Below are 15,050 nucleotides of genomic sequence, written 5' to 3'. Positions count from 1 at the left end.
AAGTTAATACCTAAACAGGAGCATCGTCTCATGGAGGGATTGAAGAAAATCGACTTGAAAGTTCACTGTAGTGAGCTAAAGAAGTTGAAAGCCAAAATGGATGAGTGTTTCTCCTTACACAATACGGCATACACTGCAGAGGAATGGCATGCATGTTTGTCATCCATGAAGGAAGACTCTCCTAAAGCGCAGACACAAAAAAAGTCCACCTGCAATTGGCCTATGCTGAAAAATATGAAGACAAGACTATTGGGACTCTATACTATGGAGTGATGAGACCAAGATAAATATTTTTGGAGCTGATGGCTTCAAAATCATATGGCGTCTTAAAGGTGAGGTGTACATAAAAAAACATTGTGCCTACAGTGAAATATGTTGGTGGCAGTATCTTTGCATGAGGCTGTGTGACTGCTGCTAATTTCATGGAGCTACATTTCATTGAAGATATCATGAACTCACAGATGTTCTGCTCTATATTAAAAGGTAAGACAATACCATCACTCCATTTCCTTGGTAGACGTGCATTTTTCCAGCATGACAATGATCCAAAACACACATCTGTTGCATTTATAAAGAAGAACAGGGTCAAAGTGATTCAGTGGTTAAGTTTGTCTCCTGATCCGAACCCAATTGAACACCTATGGGGAATTCTTAAGAGACAAGTTGAGCATCACTCTCCATCAAGCATCCAGGATCTACAGTAAAAGGGACCATTGTTGAAAAATGGAAAAAAATAGATGTTGCAATATGGCACCAACTTATTCATTCCATATCTAGATGACGTGGTGCTGTTCTTAAAAATCATGGAGGTTATAGAAAATACTAGATATTGTAGTTTTTGATGTGGTGTATATTCATTTTTTGAATCAACTAATTTGAGTAAAACTGAAAATATTGTAATAAGATTATATTATTAACTTAACTTTCTTGTTATGGATTAAAATAACTCAATCTTGTCAAAAATGCAGAAATTCCTATCTATTATATATATATATATATATATATATATATATATATATATAAATATATATATATATATATATATATAAATAATTACCATATTTTTTTGTATTATAAGATGCACTTTTTTCACCAAAATTTGGGAGGAAAAGGGGAGTGCGTCTTATAATGCGAAGGTACGATATTTTACCTGGGTAGTGCGGAGTCACAAATACAGAAGGTAGGCGAGGGTGCGGCCGTGGGCCCCATCCTCTCAAAAGAATTCTGTGGTGAGCGGAGGTTCCTTCTCCCGCACATAGCTTTGAGAAAATGGCCGCTGGAGCATGCCCAGATTGAGATCTTGGGAGACGAGATCTCGGGAGACAAGATCTCGTCTCTTGAGATCTCAATCTGCACATGCTCCTGCGGTCATTTTCCCTAAGCCGTCAACTCACTGCTAACTTCTTCTGAGGATGGGGCCCACAGCATTACCCCACTTCCACCACTGCCACCTCCGCTGTCCTCCTGAATCATTGACCCTTCTGAAAGGATGGGGCCCACAGCATTACCCCACTCATGCGGTAGTCGCCGCCAACCTCTTGAAGCAGTGACCCTTGCTCCTGTGACCCCCGCTCCATTGCTGCCGCCCCCAGGTTAGACGGATCTCCAATAATCTCTCCTAAAAACCCTAATAAGACACCAAATCAGGTCTGTTGGTGCTAGCAATGTAAGACTCTATAAAAAGTCACATCCACAACATTAGTTTTTTTTTTTAAATGATAGGTACCCTTCAATAATACAGGCAGACTGACCAGTTTACACTATGTCACTTAAGTAGAGAATATATATATATATATTTCTTGTTATATATAACGTATGACCCTGCTTTCAAATGTAGAAAAGTAACTTTAATTAGTAACATTGCACAAAGTGAAAAAACTCACGTGTAGTCCAGTGTTCAGCCACCGTTACAGGATCTGTAATAAAAGAAAAAATTGCACTGATGACAAACTATCAAAACCTTGCTGCGGCATCATTTTATTATATAAGGAAAACGGCATGAAATTGCTTGACTCGACCAGAGAAGTTCTTACCAGGTCACATTCATGGCGCTTCTTCTTACTAGGCCAGCCCTTTGCTTTAATACAGATTGGATGCTGAGTTCAGTGTAGCAGTGTAATGTGCTTTAATTATTTAGGCTGAGTACATTTTTACTTGTTCGGTATTGCCTGAGTACTTCAACATCGTATTAAACAGCTGTTTAGATTTAACACATTTACATTCTAATTTTTTTTTTTTGCAATTTTTTATCCAATTCAGCAGTACAAATCAATTTTTCCAGGGACAGCCTCCCCCTCTCCTCTTCCGTTCTATGGTTACATCTAAAGAGGGGCACAGATACTGCCTATCACATGGGAGTTAACTCATTTTCAGCATAACAGGTTTCGGGAGCCCCCTGCTGAGTAGAACACTGTTAGATATCCATGATATTTGTTGATGGACGTCATGCCAGTCCAGCTGTCAGGAACACAGCTGTTGTGTTTCCTTCTGAGTGATCAGTACTGCCGGTGCCCTCCAGCTACTGTGTTTCCTGATAAGGTCCAGTGGAGAGATGCAAAGGAACGAAACACTTGGCTCCTAATAGTAAATGCAAAACAAAGACTTCACAACAAACGGCATTTTCGCTGCCGCCCTGTGTTGTACCATGGAATTGGTGGAATATTATGTTCTAGCACGCTGGCTAAGGGGAAATCAAGAAGGGACAGTTTCTTCTGGTGACTGTTAATGTGGTGCGAGGAGAGTTTTCACTTTATTGGGAAGGAGAAGTGCATGGCGTGCAGAGATCCCCCTGCATAATTTATCAGTAACACAGAAAAAAGACAGAATAAGCAGCTCAGAGCCATGCTTCAACTCACTTAAAAAAAGCATGTTTATTAAAAAATGCAGAGGATGGGAGTTCTCCCTGCTCCGGTTCTGTACACATTGTAGCTGAAAATGTGATCATCATGTTGATTAATGCCAAACAAAACTTGAGGATGATATCAATGTTTTCAGACATCTTCATTTTGATTCGCAATGACTAGTCTGCATGTTCTAAAGTGCATTAGTAGAAAATGAATAAACCATACACAGAGAGAATGTGTGAACGCTGGCTTCTATTCTATAGTTCGCTTCACGGCATTGACAAAAGAGGCAAAGAAAGAGGAAATAATTCCCAAGGTCATGTCTTTCTGTTGAGCTGCATGTATCCTTGTGAATTCTAGTTTTATTTATTTTTATCCTAAAGTGGCAGTGGAGGCAGTAATGTGAGGAACTTTAAACCATGCAATTAATTATACTTCTCGGTTTTTTTTATTTTTTTTTAGAATTTTTTCCTAATTTTTGCACTGTGCAATATTGTTAAAAAGTCTTACAGAGCTCTGGTAACACTATATCCATCTGCACAAATCAAGTGATAACGTTGTGCATGTCTGTAGTCACCACTAAGGGGCTAAATACTGCATACAGAATTGTTCAAGTCCAATAAACTTAGTAAGAAAGCATCTCTAATTCGCTATAATAGGTAGCTCCTACAAGCAATCTGGTTTTCTTTTTTTCATTTACAGTGTGGGAAATGGTGCTGGACCAATGTTTTGTTTTTTTCGAACTGGGAATCAAATCTCAAAATGTTTAAATTTGCATGAAACAACAATATTCAGGAAATTCGACTCAAACTCAATCCTCCTCGAAGGGTCGAAGCAAAAAAACAAAAAGCCAGTATCTATACCATTATTTTTTTACAGTAGGTGTCAATGCAACATTATCAAACTGTAAAGTCATCCAGTTTCATTCTCTTCTAGTAATATACTTTTTTCAGCATGTAATAAAACTATATCGCTCAATTGTATGGGTAGGACCATAGAGTTCAGCAGATGTGTGCATTTGAAGATACCCATGTGCGGGGGTGAATGGAAGCACAAATTTATTGGCAATACCTGTGCATAGTTGTGCAACCCTCACTTGGGTATGGCTTTCAGTTCTTGCAGCCACAGCACTGTTGGAGCATATACTATTATATTAATATTTTGTATACTATTTTCTATTTACACAATGTTTGGAAATGTAAAATTGCATGCATAATTGAAGATGAGGAAATCGATTCGGTGCAAACTGAGTTTTTGTAGAAATTTTAGAACTTTGTGCGAAACACCTAAAATTACAGCGGCAATTTTACACATTTTATTTGATTGCGCCATACAGAGAAGGCTCATATGGCTTCAGGTGTGGCTCCTCGGGCTTCCTCATAATGCCTTGCAGTCACCACCTTCCAACGTTATAGCACAGACATTCAGGAGGGACTATCATAACCTATATAAAAATAGAGTCAGGAAATACTGTAGCCATTTTGTGGTGACTCTGGATAGTGAGAAGACATCACAACTCACAGCTTAGCATTAAAGATAGGGAGAGAAACCCTTAGTACACTGAACAAACTGTATAGCAAATCAGAGAGGAGAATTAGTGTGTGAGGAACAGACTGTTGGTTACTACTAGTTATCATTCATTTACTTTTCTTAGTCTGTGTTTGCTTTCAAGAACTTTGTAAGGAGTTGTACACAGTCTAAAGAGAGCACAGAGTATTTTCTGGGCAATTAGAGGTTTTGTATTACTTTCCTATGATGGCAAATCAAATTTTTGGAAAAAATTTATTGCAGCTGTCAAATTTGAATTTCAAAATTGAGCTCAACTCTATGCATCATACTATTGGGGAAAATTCACTATTACAAAAGGTAAAATTTACCAGGCTTTAACAGTATATAGAGGGAATCCCACCTAGTCAGATATTTATTTAGCAGGTAAATGCATTGTGGTTGGTAACACAGTTGGCATTCATTTTATCTACATACTGTTTTATTGCGGCATCTGCACTAGCAAAGATTAAAGGAAACCCCATAAAATCATAATATAATTCCTCTTCTATAGGAACAGCAATTTACATATTTAGAAATATAAAAGCTAGCTGCTGTAGGATCCCTATAGATACTAAATACATACACATAATGCTGGCAACCTTTTTCTCATTGCTTTCCATTTAACAAAACTATAGCTTAAAAATGATATATGTAGATTCCGGAAAAGATAGGGCATTACATATGTATTTCCAGATAATATAAATGAATAATGGGATCCTTTCATTTCTGAATTACTCAGAGCTGGCATTATGCATAGAGTGTGGATTGAGCTTCCAGATATACACAAACTCCACAGTGACAAGAACAAATGACTTCAAAGAATGCTCATACTGTTAGGAAGAAGGAACAAAATATCCCAGATGTTCTGCATGACATGAAAACAGGATTGCATGGGGGATATTATTATCATAGCATGGTGGCATGACTATCCATTGTATGAGCATGCCCTTTAAAAGTGACAGTCAACAATACAAATGCCTTTGTAGGTCCGTGGATACCATCTCTTTAATATGTCTATGGGTGCACACACTAGATCAAATCAAGGAATGTTTCTATGCTATATAGACTATCAAGCTAAATGTCAATCTACTACTAGTGACAGAAAACACTTCCAAATAAGTCTGGTCTGCGGTTTATAGTACACCTCATCAATGATCACTTACTTGGTGTCAATTATTTATCAAAACAATACTAAAATAGTAAGCATATTTATAAATACATATATACATACAGTACAGACCAAAAGTTTGGACACACCTTCTCATTTAAAGATTTTTTTGTATTTTCATGAGTATGAAAATTGTATATTCACACTGAAGGCATCAAAACTATGAATTAATACATGTAAAATTATATACTTAGCAAAAAAGTGTGAAACAACTGAAAATATGTCTTAAATTCTAGGTTCATCAGAGTAGCCACCTTTTGCTTTGATGACTGCTTTGCACACTCTTGGCATTCTCTTGATGAGCTTCAAGAGGTAGTCACCGGAAATGGTTTTCACTTCACAGGTGTGCCCTGTCAGGTTTAATAAGTGGGATTTCTTGCCTTATAAATGGGGTTGGGACCATCAGTTGTGTTGTGCAGAAGTCTGGTGGATATACAGCTGATAGTCCTACTGAATAGACTGTTAGAATTTGTATTATAGCAAGAAAAAAGCAGCTAAGTAAAGAAAAACGAGTGGCCATCATTACTTTAAGAAATGAAGGTCAGTCAGTCTGAAAAATTGGGAAAACTTTGAAAGTGTCCCCAAGTGCAGTGGCAAAAACCATCAAGTGCTACAAAGAAATTGGCTCACATGAGGACCGCCCCAGGAAAGGAAGACCAAGAGTCACCTCTGCTTCTGAGAATAAGTTTATCCGAGTCACCAGCCTCAGAAATTGCAGATTAACAGCAGCTCAGATTAGAGACCAGGTCAATGCCACACAGAGTTCTAGCAGCAGACACATCTCTTCAACAACTGTTAAGAGGAGACTTTGTGCAGCAGGCCTTCATGGTAAAATAGCTGCTAGGAAACCACTGCTAAGGACAGGCAACAAGCAGAAGAGACTTGTTTGGGCTGAAGAACACAAGGAATGGACATTAGACCAGTGGAAATCTGTGCTTTAGTCTGATGAGTCCAAATTTGAGATCTTTGGTTCCAACCACCGTGTCTTTGTGCGACGCAGAAAAGGTGAACGGATGGACTCTACATGCCTGGTTCCAACCGTGAAGCATGGAGGAGGAGGTGTGATGGTGTGGGGGTGCTTTGCTAGTGACAGTGTTGGGGATTTATTCAAAATTGAAGGCATACTGAACGAGCATGGCTACCACAGCATCTTGCAGCGGCATGCTATTCCATCCGGTTTGCGTTTAGTTGGACCATCATTTATTTTTCAACAGGACAATGACCCCAAACACAACTCCAGGCTGTGTAAGGGCTATTTGACCAAGAATGAGAGTGATGGGGTGCTACGCCAGATGACCTGGCCTCCACAGTCACAAGACCTGAACCCAATCGAGATGGTTTGGGGTGAGCTGGACCGCAGATGAAGGCAAAAGGGCCAACAAGTGCTAAGCATCTCTGGGAACTCCTTCAAGATTGTTGGAAGACCATTTCCGATGACTACCTCTTGAAGCTCATCAAGATAATGCCAAGAGTGTGCAAAGCAGTCATCAAAGCAAAAGGTGGCTACTTTGAAGAACCTAGAATATAAGACATATTTTCAGTTGTTTCACACTTTTTTGTTAAGTATAAAATTCCACATGTGTTAATTCATAGTTTTGATGCCTTCAGTGTGAATGTACAATTTTCATAGTCATGAAAATATAGAAAAATCTTTAAATGAGAAGGTGTGTCCAAACTTCTGATCTGTACTGTACATAATAAATATATATATATATATATATATATATATATCCAGACAATGTTAACTTAAGTGGAGACGGTAATAGGCAAAGCAACTTTGTAGCTATATGAATTCATTGCCAGTTGCGTAATATTTTCTCGCACATCCATTCCTGCATTTCCTACATATTCTACATCTAAATTCTGAATCTTGCTAGGTTTATTAGTCCAAAGAACGCTGTGGGAATTTTCATGTCAATTACACAGTTAGGGCTAAGCTGTTAAGTCAAATACCTGACAACTTGGCAGAGTTAAGCTGCCGTCTGTTACCAATGGCAACAAGCAGAAGTTTGAAAGTTCTTAACAGTGGTTAAGAATGTAGACAGTTATATGAAATAAATCACTCATAAACTGCACATAATCACATAGTTTGCAAAAAAAATGTAATGGTTTGCTGCCAAGGTGATTTTCATAAATGCAGATAACATCTGATAGTGAACTAAAATAGAATAATTACATCCCTATAGCAATATGTTTCCTGATTGTTCTGTCATATTACAAAACAATGGCACTCATCTCTTTATAACTATGGGTTCCTTAATTTAATTTTACATAAAGATATAATATTTTGTAAAATTGCAGAAAAAATCATGTTTGTAGCTACAGTAAAAGGCTGGACTAAGCAGAGCCTAAGGCGCACCACACATCCTAAAGTAAAAGTTCAAGATGTACGAAGCTCATACATGCCACTTATGCCAATGTCTGCATGCACGTATTGATCAGAACTAAATGCATTAGACCAAAAATCTTGGAGTAAACATCAAATTCATGGTATTAATACATGTTCTGATTAGGTGCATAAGGTCATTAGTAGAGTTGAGCAAATATGTTCAAGTAGAATTCTACTTGAATGTTACAAAAATGTAGATTTATTTGTAACTGGTTTCTGCATGGATTCAGCAAAAATGGCCATTGCTAGCCACCATTTTTCTTAACCATAAAGGGTCATGAAAAGTTAAAAAATATAAAAAAAATACTAATACTCACCTTGTTGTTCACCTCTTCAGCCCCTCCACTCCTCATAGTCACCTGTGCAGTCCACGTCGTATTTTTCGATCGCCGCCATATGTGCCGAGCTCCTCGCTAAGTCTCGATGCACTTCAAGACGTCATGATTTAGTAACACTTTATGCCTCTGCTTAGCATAAGTCTAACAAGATTTTGTTACACAGGCTAAATAGGGATGAAAACCGTAAACCATATTGCCCAAAGGGGCAAAAAAACTATCTACAAGACTGTGAAATAAAACTTAGCTATTATTATGCTGTATTAATATTGTAATTATTTAAAAGCTTACCCTAACCATTAAAAACACAAGTGCAGTTGCTGATATCACACTACACTGGTATTGAGATATAACCACTAGCATGTTTCACCAAACCAGCATCATCAGGGGATCATTATTAAATCCTCAATCCCCTGATGACACTGATTTGGTGAAACATGTTGGGGAGGCTATGAGTTATATACTTTTAATAGTAAGTATGGCTGCTTAATATACTTATCTCAGTATCCTCTATATAAACCAATCATGAACTGCAGCCGTGATAAAAACTTCAATAGAGAATTAACATAGATACACTGGCAAATAGATAGGAGGTTTATTAATAATACTTCAGGATTACATCTCAATATCAGTGTAGTGTGATATCAGTAACTGCACTTGTGTTCTTTGAATAAACTTTTAAATAATTGCTATATTAATAGAACACAATAAAAGCAAAGTTTTATTTCACAGTCTTGTAGATTTTTTTTTTACCCCTTTGGGCAATATAGCCTTAGCATAAGAGGGTCAAAGCTTGGTTCAGTAATAAGAAGATGCAGATGGACTAGAAGAGGCCAGAGAGGTGAGCGGCAAAGTGAGTATAAGGGTTTTCTTTATTTTTTACATCTTACTTTTATTATTTTTTGCGGTTTAATAAGGGAAATTAAATTCACGGAGAGTAACTTCTTTGCAAATCCAATTTCTTGGGAAAATCCTTGTGAACAGGCAGATTCAAATTTTGCGTTGTCTGCTCATCTGTGGTGATTAGATGTGTACTTGTTAGGGTATGTGCACACGATCAGGATCCACTGCTGGTTTGACACTGCGTGTTTATGCAGCGTCAACAAGCAGCGGTGGATGGATGGGATTTCTAGAATTCCCATGTCCACTATGCGTCTCCGTGAACCTGCGGATTACCCGCGGCAAAAAAAGACTCATTAAATGGTTAAACTTAGAGGCCACACATCCTTTATGCTTAGTAAAGAGAGTGATAATATGATAAAACATTCTTGTAGTCGAGCCCTGGGGCCCCTTATACTGTAGAAAGGAGAAGAGATGGCAGTTGCGGGCTGCGATCTCTTTCTGAAGTCACTTATGACATTCCTCTCCACAAACATCCATAGACACAAGCAGCAAGTAAAGCTTTTCATACTGCTCCCCAATTTCAAACCAGTGCTATACCTAAACATTGCACCTCGAATAATAAGCAAAACTTTTGAGGCATAAAGAGTTTTCTATCTAAATACATTTATCACCTATTCTATAAATGCATAATCACTTCCGGTCCTATCCCCTCCATGCATACTACTGCTCCATTCACACAGGAGATTATGCAAATCTATGATCAGTGGAGATCCCAGTGGTTTTACCTCCTATTTTATGGATAGTTGTTTAATGTGTTTAGTGGTAAAATCATTTCAGTTTGATACTAAGGCCTAAATTCTAGTCCTTATATTTTAGCCACAGCCAGATTCTAAAGTCATTATTTGTTATATACATATAGAGCCTGCGGAATTACACAGCTGTACATGTAGATCCAAAATATGGATTATAACTTAAATTGATTAATTAGAAATGACATGCACCTGTCTCCAATAAAAACTGTCTAAATGCAGAATATAATCTGGAAACCTAAAGTTGCTACAGGTGTATGGGTCATCCTACTTTTGTGAAAAGAGACAATCAACCATGTGCATGGATCAAAAAGCTCTAAAGCATGTCGTGCATATTTTAAAATTATGTGTCTCCATATCTTCCCCAACCATTGCAATGAGGTGATTGTAGTTTCTAACTTTGACAAATTTGACAATTAGCTGCAATGACAACAATGATGGTCATATCATTAAAGACATTAACAATCGATAGAAAAACCTGAAGCTGATGTAGGTGATCTGGACTGTGGGGGCGTCACTCTTAAATATTAGTCAGTGTGCTGCTATTGTTTTCACAAAATCAATTTTCTTCTCATTTCTAAAGGAACCATTAATTGGCAGTGTCTATTAATGACTTGGTTCAAATTTGGCATGATGGAACTTGTGCTTACCAGTCACTGAGCATAAAGGGAAATGCTAATTGATAGTGTGCTTATCAGTCACAAGTCATAAAGTAGTATACAGGTGGATAGCGTTTAAAGGTGCACCTATGGGGGAGGGCAGAATTGGCAGTGATTCGTCTGGACCCCTCGAGAAACCATGTTGGGTTTTTTTGTAAGTGGTATGGCAGTTGCAGGCCAAAGCAGAGAGCTTGATGCTCCTTCCTGCAGGGATACTGATATATTCAACCATATCCATGTCCCTGAAGAGTGGACATAATTGAACATTCTAGCAGTGCTGCAGAAAGTCAAAACTGACTCCCTGCTTACAGTATGACACCATCAGCGCAATGATGTGATGTCATTGTACCGGTGTAATTAAGCAGGAGAGTGGAAATAAGACTGTACTGGTAGGATTTGCTGTGAGGTGGGACTTTTTAAAATTATTATTCAGGCAGCATCGTGAATGGTATAAATATATTCAATGACAGAATGAAAACAACAAATCTATTCAAGGGGCTCATTGGTGGCTACAAATACATCCGTGAAGGAAATGTGGTGGCTACAGATATATTAAGGGGGCTTGGTGATGGCTACGAATATATTAAGGAGGCACAGTTGAAGCTCCAAATATAGCTGGAGGGCACAGTAGAGGCTCTAAATATACTTAGGGGATGAAATTGAGGTACTGATGATGATAATTCTGGTGTTGTATTCATGTACTGATGATGGTTCGGGTGCTGTATACATGTACTAATGAAGGTTCTAGTATTGTATTCCTATACAGATGGGGGTTGAGGTGATGTATTCATATACTGATGATGGTCATGTACTGACTGTGGTTCTAATGATGGTTCTGTATTCATTTATAGATGGTGGCTCTAGTGCAGATGTCCACCCACTGTATGTTCTGATATTGTCTATGGTGCTGTATTCATGCACTGATGATGGTTCTGGTGCTATATTCATGCACCAATAATAGTTCTGATCCTGAATCCTTAATTTGTCAGACAGCTTGGTAGATGGTTATGCTAAAGTAATGAGCCAGTTGACAAAATGTGGATTTCTCCATTTGTATTTATGTTAGAAGTTTAACACATGAGCATTTGGTAGGGGTCTTGCCAAGGATATACCAAATCACCTTGAAATCATAGTCTCATACATTGCATAGTGATTTAACAATTACACGCTCACATCTCTTAGCACACCACATGGGTCTGATACATTGAATTTCAAACACCACATGTTAATATTTATGCCCCTCCTCCCACTGGACAATGCTAAGATAAATTTCTGGGTACACCCTTGGTAATGTCTGGCTATAAGTCGCTAGATTGATTAGTACTAGGCATATTATTCACTGGACAGAAAGTAAAGCATATACCCTGACACCCTTCTAGCAGATCAAGGCACTGAACAAATAGGGTCAAAATCTGGATACTGAAAGTGACACAGTTAGTGGGACGCTCTTCTAACTGCATGAACTATAAAATAACCATGTTCTGGTTCTGGCTGCATTCAATGGGAATGTGTTTAAGATTTTAGAATTCAGAAAACCTCTATGGAAGAAAATATCCCTCGCCATTCCCCTACTTATGTCCTTTGGCACACCAGACATTCTATGAGATGCCAGACTTAGGATATATCATTATTAGTGATGAACAAGCATGCTCGCCACTGCTCGGTACTCGCCCGAGCATCTCAGTACTCGAGATGCTCGGAGCTCGCCGAGAACTTGCGCGATGCTTGGGCGGGAGCTCGGGTCCCCGTCCTGCATGTTTGGCGCTATTTAGAGCGCCAATCAACATACAGGGATTGCCTGCCACTTACTGTAATGTCGCAGCCATGTTGGTTGTGGCATTACAGCGATTGCCCAAATCGAAGGGAACAGTGCTCAGTGAAACATGAAAAGCCGGCAATTCAGCAGCCGCATACAGATATAACATCGGTACCTGACAATTTAGAACAGAAAGAATAGAGCATCACACATAGATTAGATAGATAGAAACATGTCAGTCACGCATATAATAAGTACAGTGACAGTGTTGGTTACTGTACTTGTCATTTAGTGTTAAAATAAAGGATTTATTAAAAAAAAATTTGGAGTGGGGTTCCCCGTAATTTTAGTCTCTAGCGGAGGTTAAGCAGATGGCTGGGGCAGATGTTTGAAGCCTGGGAAGGGGGTAATACCCATGGAGCTTCCCAGGCTACTAATATCAGCCCCCAGCTGAATACCTAGCCTTTACTAGCTATTAAAATGGGGGACCCAAAAAAGAATAACGTGGGGTCCCCCTATTTTAATAGCTAGCAAAGGCTAGGCAGACAGCTGAGGGCTGATATTAATAGCACAGGAAGGGTGCCATGAATATTGGCCCCCTCCCAGGCTAGAAACACCAGCCCTCAGCCTCCTCAGAAATGGCGCATCCATAGGATGTGCCAATTCTGGCACTTAGCCTTCCACTTCCCACTGCCCTGTAGCGATGGCAGTGGGGTAATAGGGTTGGGGTTGATGTCACCTTATAATGCTAGCTGACATCAAGCTCAGTTTAGTAATGGAGAGGCGTCTATAAGACGCCCCCATTACTAACCCCATAGTGAAAGTGAAAAAAAACACCAACACCAACACCCAGAATAAAATCTTTTAATTGAAATAAACACACAATACTGGATGCTGCCATCCAGCTTGCCATGCAGCAGAGACACTGAGAAGATGTCCAATGAACTCGGCTCACCTCATGCACGTCACTGACAGCGTGGGAGAATTCTCCTGCTCATTTGCTGACGTCATTTGCCGGCACCGCATGCGCAGGAAAATTCTCCCACGCTGTCAGTGACGTGCATGAGGTGAGCCGAGTTCATTGGACATGAACTCAGCTCATCTGGATGCCATTGCAGTGAGACACTGTGGAGCGCAAGCATGCCTGCGCTTCGCAGTGTTTCTGAAGGATGACAAGCTGGATGGCAGCGTTCTGCTACGATCCAGCCTGCCATCTCAATGTAGCAGAGCTGGAGCCATCGTGGGAACCATGGAAAAGTAAGGATGAGGTTGGTTTATTATTTTACTTTTATTGCAGGAGACATGGGATTGAGCAGGAATGGGCGTAATGGTAAGTAGAGTTTAATTTAGAATATTAAAGTACTGTGTGTTTATTTCAATTACCCTTGCTGGGCTATTAATATCAGCCCTCAGCTGTCTGCCTAGCCTTTGCTAGCTATTAAAATAGGGGGGCCCCAAGTAATTTTTTTGGGGTCCCCCATTTTAATAGCCAGTAAAGGCTAGGTATTCAGCTGGGGGCTGATATTAGTAGCCTGGGAAGCGCCGTGGGTATTACCCCCTTCCCAGGCTTCAAACATCTGCCCCAGCCGTCTGCTTAACCTACGCTAGAGACTAGAATTACGGGGCACCCCATTCCAATTTTTTTTTTATAAATCCTTTATTTTAAAACTAAATGACAAGTACAGTAATCAACACTGTCACTGTACTCATTATATATGTGACTGACATGTTTCTATGTATCTAATCTATGTGTGATGCTCTATTCTATCCGTTCTAAATTGTCGGGTACCGATGTTATAACTGTATGAGGCTGCTGAATTGCCGGCTTTTTTAAAGAGACGGTTGCGTGAAAATCGGAGATCACTAGTGTGTTCCGAGTGCCCTGCTATGTTTTTCATGCACCCTCCTATATACCCTGCCTGCCTGTCTGCCTATATAATCTGCCTGCCTGCCTGACATGTTTCATTGAGCACTGTTCCCATCTATTTGAGCAATTTTTGACCTTCTACAGACTGCCAGGGGGGGACCACCAGAAAAATGCTCGAGTTTCGCATAGACTTACATTGGGCTCGTTTCTTGGGTCGAGCACCTGAGTATCACGATGTGCTCGGCCCGAGCTTCGAGCACCCAAGCATTTTAGTGCTCGATCAACACTAATCATTATGTTATGAGCACAGTGGAGTCTGTTAGCTAAATAAAGTGATCATGGCAGTGATTATATATGTGGACTTACATCTAGAGTCAAATCCAATGGGCAGATACATACTTTATTAATCTTACAAAATGTGCAGTGTTTTCCAGCCCTTGGCATTGCCATAAAAGGAAATATTAAGACCATTGCAAATATGACTAAAATGATAAAATGCACCCAATCCTCTAAGCATAAAAACATGGGCTGTTTCTCATTCCTGACATTTGTTCATATACTTTCCAATATATTTTGTAATAGTCTGCATAAACATTGAATGAAATATTTATGGAGATACAAATGTAATTGCCATTTTGCCATAGGCTTTATAGATAAAAAAATGTATTGCAATATAAATATGAGAAACCATTAAAAATTAAATGAGGTTAACTATATGCTAAATGTCGAGGAAATTTGTAGGATGAAGCATTTTTTTCCTACTTTCCAAATGCATAGGATTTATCAAATTATTTATTTGTGTAAATTAATGGGCTGTATTCAATTCAAAATGA

The 15,050-nt window shown here is 39.1% G+C and overlaps 1 protein-coding gene across 2 annotated transcripts in view; it reads right to left on the bottom strand.

Annotated features, from left to right (window-relative positions):
• The window catches only part of PTPRD (protein tyrosine phosphatase receptor type D), a 2,806,079-nt gene that overhangs the window by 948,111 nt on the left and 1,842,918 nt on the right, over window positions 1–15,050 (bottom strand). For both annotated transcript variants that reach the window (XM_073668359.1, XM_073668367.1), the window contains one exon: window positions 1,884–1,916. The gene's annotated coding sequence lies outside the window, so the exon portion shown is untranslated. The remainder of the gene's footprint in view (window positions 1–1,883; window positions 1,917–15,050) is intronic.

This window comes from Phyllobates terribilis, unplaced genomic scaffold (assembly GCF_046119375.1).
Source record: "Phyllobates terribilis strain yellow unplaced genomic scaffold, ASM4611937v1 Scaffold_1__5_contigs__length_1240528914, whole genome shotgun sequence".
NCBI classification, from domain to species: domain Eukaryota; kingdom Metazoa; phylum Chordata; class Amphibia; order Anura; family Dendrobatidae; genus Phyllobates; species Phyllobates terribilis.
Note: the sequence above shows the minus strand (reverse complement) of the source record. Positions and strands in the feature narration are given on the sequence as shown.